At 35.0% G+C, this 7011-nt stretch overlaps 1 pseudogene; it reads left to right on the top strand.

The window, feature by feature from the left end:
- Window positions 1-1986: 1986 nt before the first annotated feature.
- On the top strand, window positions 1987-4172 carry LOC131071056 (3-hydroxy-3-methylglutaryl-coenzyme A reductase-like; annotated as a pseudogene).
- The last annotated feature ends 2839 nt before the right edge of the window (window positions 4173-7011 follow it).

Below are 7011 nucleotides of genomic sequence, written 5' to 3'. Positions count from 1 at the left end.
CTGCAGAGAAATAGCAAATATTTCTTGCTTTGCAGCATCTAAGATATTGGCTTCATCCAGTTCCCCATCGTTTAAGAGTTCCCCATCTGTGTCTATGTTTAGATGTGTGCACATGCATGTGTGGGTGAATTCATACGTGCAACGTACCATATATGACTTTCTACAGAATTTTCTGAATGTACAGAAAATGTATTCAACATGTTGGAAGCACGTGAGATGACCAGGGCATGGAAACAAATCTTCTTCAATGCACGTTTTCTTGACCAGAAAGTGGCTTAGTATGGCAGTTCAACATTCCACAAGCTGTGTGGAGTACAAGAGTTTAAACAGTTACTACTCAGTCTTTCTTAGGTATTTATTAATGTCAGGCGAGTCGTAACAAAATATCTCGTTTTCATATTTAGAAGACTTTGAACACAATATTTGACGTGATTGAGCTTTGACAAATTAATTGTACATATTATTTATTTGTTTATATTTACACGTAATTTGCAGTTTGATTTAAATAGATTTATTGAATATATAGATATATGTAAGTTGTTATTTTGTGTAATTCATTGAATCAAGCAAAATTACTTCTTTGTTTACTATAGCTTTGTTTAATATAGGAATTGGATTTCATATATATGTCTCATATTATATTTTATAAGTCTATTTTCTTGACTCGAGATTTATATAACTTAATGTTCTCTCTCAAAGTCTTTGATCTATTAGACATCACCCAAGTACCTCGAATCATCATCTTGTAGTCTTTGCTTGAACATTGTGTTACTTCACATATATTCTTTTGAATATAGCTAGTTCTGGCCAACTTCCCTATAGCTCTTAGCTCAAAATATCTACAAAATGCTCCACAAACATTCCCACCAAATACTTATTATATGTCTATCTAAGCTTCTTTAAATGATTTTCTATGACCACCTTAGTCGCACTCTCTACATGATCAGATCTAATGCAAAAAAGTTCATGTGGTTAAAGCAAGCGATCCTCATTCTTGCACTTACAGATATAGTCGGATCAAAAGATCCTCATAGATGCAAACTATTCTATACATCATTCAATCTCTACATAATCCAGTGATCACACCTTCATAAGGTACCTTCATATTCTCCTCCTTTTTATGTATTTGATAATTATTCTAACTAAATAAATATTGCAAATCTATCTTGGGTCAAAAAATATATCTCAATCCATTTAGATTTGCAATCTCATTAATCATCTCTTATTCACCGAGACACTAACTAATATTAATTGCCTTTAGATAAGCTTTTTTAATCAAAAAGTCATGTAAATCCTCCAATTCACAAATAATGAGTTAGCATACTATTTAAAATTTGTAGTTGTTCACTCTTCTACATTTTATCGTGTTAATAATGTTTATAGAGTTTGTTTCAATACTTAGTATTTAAATATTCTTTCAATATTCATCATTTAAATATCTTTTATTCACATAACATAAATCCTGCATAAGAAATTTAATTTAATTCATTGTTAATTCCCAAAAAAAGTCTTAAATAATACCCAAAATAAATTCTCAGAATCATCTCTAATAAAAAAAATTAACTTTTTAAAAATAATAATACTCCATAAATACCACACCCAATAAATTTTTAAATACCAAATGCCCACTAATTTTCAACCTCACCGAGCTAGCCCAGACAATTATTCCCCTTCACCTATTCCAGAAAAATAAGCTGGCAGTTGCATCACATTGGTAGGCAGGGATTAGAACGCATGTTTGATCAATCGAAAATTTAAAAAAAAAAATTATTTTAATTTTTTATAAACTAATAAATCGATCAAGGTGCAATCTGATCCTGCCTAGACAATTCGCACATTTGTAATCAAGAGGTTTTAAACGTGGGGTTTTCTTTTACGATTGTTATGGAGTTTCATGGTCAAAATAATACTTCAACAAGAGGAACATTTGTATTATAAATAATCGGTTTCCTTGCATATGCACAGACAAACTCAGCATTAGGGATCCAGATCGAAAGCACAAGAAACACCCATTAGTACTGAGCCTTTCCTGTGAGTGCTCATTGCAATGGATTTTTCTGGTCTCGGAAAATCTAAAATGGGCGTCAAGAATGGAGGAGAAACTGATTGTTGCGGTGATTTCAAGATTATGAAGAAAAGGGAATTCAATGGGAATTCAAAGCTGTTGGCCTCTGATGCGCTGCTTCTCCCCTTGGGACTCGCCAACAAGTTGTTCTTTCTGGTTTTCTTCGCATCATCATATTTCCTGATGAAGAGATGGAGAGAGAAGATGGGTACCTCAACGCCGCTCCATGTTGTCAACTTTGGGGAGCTTGTGGCCATTGTTGCCCACTTGGCTTCCTTCATATATCTGCTGGGATTCTTTGGAATTGATTATGTCCAAAACTTTATCATTGGCAATGATGATTTTGCTGAAAAGGTGGATCTCAACATCCCTCCAACAACCTGTGGGATAGCAGACAAAGAAGAAATTGTTGTTAAGAAACCTGAGGTCCAGCTCAAGGGAGTTAACCTTGGTGACAATGAGGATGGAGACATTGCAGCTGCTGTATGTAATGGCACTGTAGCCTCCTATTCTCTTGAATCCTCCCTTGGGGACTGCAAGAGAGCTGCCTCTGTGAGGAGGAGGGCCTTAGAGATCATGACCGGGAGATCCCTTGATGGGCTGCCCCTGGAGGGATTTGATTATCAGTCCATTCTTGGACAGTGCTATGAGATGCCTGTAGGTTACGTACAAATTCCTGTGGGTGTAGCAGGACCCTTAGTAGTCAATGGGTCAGAGTACATGGTGCCCATGGCAACCACAGAAGGGTGTCTGGTGGCCAGCACCAACAGAGGTTTCAAGGCCATTCTTATGAGTGGTGGGGCCACAAGCATTCTTCTCAGAGATGGCATGACTAGGGCTCCTGTTGTGAGGTTTCAGAGTGCCAAGAGGGCTTCAGAGCTCAAGTTCTATATTGAGGATCCTGCAAACTCTAATAACCTCTCTGATATCTTCAACAGGTTGGTGTTTATCTTCCAGATGCTCTTTTTCATTTGGCATGCACGATTGATTACAATATTTTATGGGTATTGGCTCAATGGGTACTGAAATAAAGTCATGTTTTCAAGATAACTGATATGTCTTTTGGGTGCACTTTTTTCAACAGGACAAGCAGATTTGCTAGGCTACAAGGTATAAAATGTGCAATTGCAGGCAAGAATTTGTACATGAGATTCTCATGTTTCACTGGAGATGCCATGGGCATGAATATGGTCTCAAGGGTGTTGAGAATGTCTTGGATTATCTTCAAAATACGTTCCCTGACATGGATGTTATCAGCGTTTCTGGTAATTCACGTCCTCCGAGTTTTTATTTTTTGGGGGGTTTTACTTCTACGCCATGTAATTGCATTGGATTGTACTTTAAATGGGTAGGCTAATTTTTCAAATGGGTTTCTGTTTTTAGGCAATTTCTGTGCAGACAAGAAGCCCGCGGCAGTGAACTGGATTGAAGGGCGTGGGAAATCGGTAGTGTGTGAGGCCATCATAACAGAGGCGGTTGTTAACAAGGTGTTAAAGACGACAGTTCCAGCATTGTTGGAGCTGAACATGCTAAAGAACTTGACTGGGTCTGCAATGGCAGGTGCCATGGGAGGATTCAATGCCCATGCTGCCAACATTGTGTCAGCTGTGTTCATTGCAACAGGCCAAGATCCTGCACAAAATGTGGAGAGCTCCCACTGTCTTACAATGATGGAAGGGGTGAACGGGGGAAAGGACCTGCACATTTCGGTTACCATGCCATGCATTGAAGTGGGGACGGTGGGAGGAGGGACTCAGTTGGCATCACAGGCGGCATGCTTGAACATGCTTGGAGTGAAAGGAGCAAATGCTTCATCTCCTGGAGAAAATGCTCAGAACTTGGCAAGAATAGTGGCAGCAGCAGTTTTGGCAGGAGAGCTGTCTCTCATGTCTGCCCTTGCTGCCGGTCAGCTGGTGAAAAGCCATATGAAGTATAACCGATCAAGCAAAGACGTGAAAGCAGCAGCTTAAACAGAATAGATCAAATTCACCTCCGCAGGAAGTGTATAGGCATACACATCATTCTGTGGAAAGTGAGAACTTAGAACATGTATCCCTCTTGGAGTTCCATATCCTAGCCCTCCCACATTAGGGATGTGTTTAAGATATGCTGCTAAGGCAAAATCTCATGTATAAAAGTATTCAAGAATTTATCATTCATATTATTTTAATAACTACTCTCATGAAATATAATAGTTTAAGTTATTTACAATCATTTAAATTATCAATTGGCATTTATACTTCTTTTAACTACAATTTGTTTAAAAAAATACAAAATCATCTAATAATTAATTGTATTAATATAAACAGTTAATATTTATAAATAATCAAATTTATTATGAAGAAGTTTGTGTATTAATTTGAATTTTTATTTAGTTTTATGTTTATTTTTAGCAAATGATTAAATAATTATATATATTAATATGAAGTTTCAAATATCAAGATAATAATCAGATGTATGCATAGGGGTGTAAGCATGAGCATGAGTGCAATACATTAATATAGATGTCTTAAATACATCTAAGTGATTAGGTGTTTTACCACCTACAATTTTCTTCTTGTAGGTGGAGGTTATTGGCAAGTGCATACCTATCCAATGATTGCATAAGGGTGTAAGCACGAGCATGACTACAATAAATTAGTTTAGATGTCTTAAATACATCTAAGTGGTTAGGTGGTTTTCCACCTACAATTCCTTCATGTAGGTGAAGGTTATTGGCAAGTGCATACCTATCCATCTGAGGGTAGTGCTAGATTGATTTATTTATTTGTTTATTTATTTATTTTTCAGTTTAGTTTTTTTTTTTAAATTTTGTTTTATTTTCTGGTGTTCGTTTTCCTATGGTCCTAGGGCCCAGAGGCTTATTTATTATAGGGTATAAAAAGGGTTCAATTGATCCTTTGCATTTTTATTTCAAGGATGTTGTTCAAGTTGATTGGGCAATGATATTTAACAATAAAAATAATCTTAATTCTCTAATGAAAACCATGCAAGAAGCTAGGTATGATCAAGGGATTGATAATCATCCCTAACATAATATATTTGTAAAGAAGTAAGCCTTCTCACATTTTATTCATTACTAAAAAAATTTAGGTGATGATGTTGCATTATTAGTCAAAGTATTGGGTGGATCAAACATGGAAACCAAAAAGGGTTATGAAAGAGCTTATATTAATTGTAAATAATTTCTTCTTCAAGTAATATTTTCAAGAATGGTTGATAAGAATTTGACTTTTAAGGATCATAATTAATTTTATAATTAATTTGAATTGTTCATTAAGTCTTAGCCTAGATGGTTTAATCTGTTTGAAGAGCTCCCATCTAAAATTCCATCTCAAGTTCAGCTTCTTCATCTTTTTATTGAATTCTAAAAACTAAATCTTTTGCATACTATTGTGAGAAAACCCTTGGGCCCTTCTCATCAGACACTACAGAAAAAGGTAAGATTAAGTAAGATATTATATGTGTGGAAATTTATCTTAATAATCATTTATTTGATCTGATAGAGACTAAATTATGAACTATGAAATCGATTCAACAACTAGATTTTAAGGCTCTTCCTTTTAGATATTGGGTTTTTCATGCTTATCAGAATCTTCAAAGAAAATTTCCAAGGAAAATATTAGATATTATCCATTCATCGTCACAGAAATTTATGGATAAAAATTTAATACAAAAGGGAAATCCCTAGCTTATGTTGAAGGGCTTGACTCCAATGGGTTTTATTTTAGTAGCTAGTGGAATTTTCTAATCACATCCACGTGCCTTCATTATGATTAGAGATTTTCCTCCGATTACTAGCACCAACAAGTTTAGGAAAATACTAATCCCATCTTTGTTCCTTCATTATTTCTCTTTTAAAATTATTTATAAGTACTATTCTTTTTATCTTGTTTTTTTTGTGTTTGTGTGTGTGTAGATGCCTAAATAATATAAATTTATACAAAAAAAGAGTAATTACATAATAGTATACACCTAGAAAGATCCAAAACTGCCATCCCTCTATCACAAAGTTGTAGTAAAAAATGAAAACATGAGTCCTAGAACAACTACCATTATAAAGCCAAAATAACAAAACCCTCAAGTAGAAAGAAAGGGCCAAAAAGAAATTGCCCAATTGAACAAATCTCATAGAGTTTGTAGCAAAAAGGACTCAAAGAAATAATTGGTAAGCCATCGAAACATGGAACTAGCATTCCCTAATAAGAAAGGTATATCCATGGTCAAAATTAATGAGTTCAGCTAGGATCATAAGCACCCAAAATATTGTTCCAGAAAATAAGGAGATAAAGTAGAGAAGAAATCCAACAACATCAATAAGATAGCAAAAGACTTTCAAGCGTATGATATAGGAGAACCGCCATAGAAGGAAGGTGTGAACTTCCAAGAGATCATGGTTAAATCTTTGAGAAAAGTATTACAACGAGACAATGTAATTACAAAAATAAGTATAATCATCAGCCTTCCTGAGGATACAATGGAGGGAAGTAAAATGGAGATAATAACTTCAAACATAGTGTAACAGTAACAAACACCCTTGGAGATAGAGTAGGCAATCTTTAAAATAATGTAGGAATGAACGACATATCATAATTAAGAGTCATCATGTGATTGTATCTATAACAAGCTACCTAAAAAATGTTCAAAACACCACCAAGAACTCAATAATGAAACGATAGAAGGAACACAATTGAGGATAGTGAAGATCTACGCTCAAATCAATAATACAAATGGTTTTTATTAAAAATTCCTCCAATTAGATGGTTTGATCTAGTAGATACAAGAGGGTTGATAAATTCAGCAGAGGGAGAGGAGTTACTCTCCAAATCCAAAACCTCCAATTTTAGGCAATCTCTTCTTCTCATCTGCTAGTATGTCCTATAGTAGCAAAACATTGTGCCTCACTCCATGAGGTATGCCAAAATGTTGTAACACAAGAGATTATT

The sequence above is a fragment of the Cryptomeria japonica genome, chromosome 4 (genome assembly GCF_030272615.1).
Source record: "Cryptomeria japonica chromosome 4, Sugi_1.0, whole genome shotgun sequence".
NCBI classification, from domain to species: domain Eukaryota; kingdom Viridiplantae; phylum Streptophyta; class Pinopsida; order Cupressales; family Cupressaceae; genus Cryptomeria; species Cryptomeria japonica.
The sequence above is the reverse complement of the archived record's forward strand: the minus strand, read 5'-3'. Positions and strand labels throughout refer to the sequence as shown.